Source organism: Trypanosoma theileri (genome assembly GCF_002087225.1).
Source record: "Trypanosoma theileri isolate Edinburgh chromosome Unknown TM35_Tth_16_V1, whole genome shotgun sequence".
Taxonomy (NCBI): Eukaryota; Euglenozoa; class Kinetoplastea; order Trypanosomatida; family Trypanosomatidae; genus Trypanosoma; species Trypanosoma theileri.
Genome location: NW_021639858.1, coordinates 521,414 through 521,821, shown reverse-complemented (window position 1 = coordinate 521,821; position 408 = coordinate 521,414).

The following is a 408-nucleotide window of genomic DNA, read 5'->3' as shown; positions in this document are numbered from 1 at the left end:
TTCGGGAAGATAGTTCAGTGGCAGAACATCAGATTGTGGCTCTGAATACCCGGGTTCGATTCCCGGTCTTCCCTTTCCTTTTCTTTTGTACCCAATTAATCCCTTAATCCGCCGCATTGCTGTGTCAATTTTCTCTTCGCGACTTTGGCAACCTCTGAGAGGCCCCTGCATACAAGAATATTGTTCGGTTAATGTTGTTTTCTTTTTTATTTTTTTTCACGCGGCGAAGTGCGAGCGGGAGAGAGGCTCTGCCTCGTGAGAAGATTTTTTTTTGATCTTCTGCTGCTCTTCAGAATACAGCGATGTTTGCATCGATCTCGTGGCGCAATGGAAGCGCATCAGACTTCGGATCTGAGGGTTGCAGGTTCGAGTCCTGCCGGGATCGTGTTTTTCGTTTTTGCAAAAAAA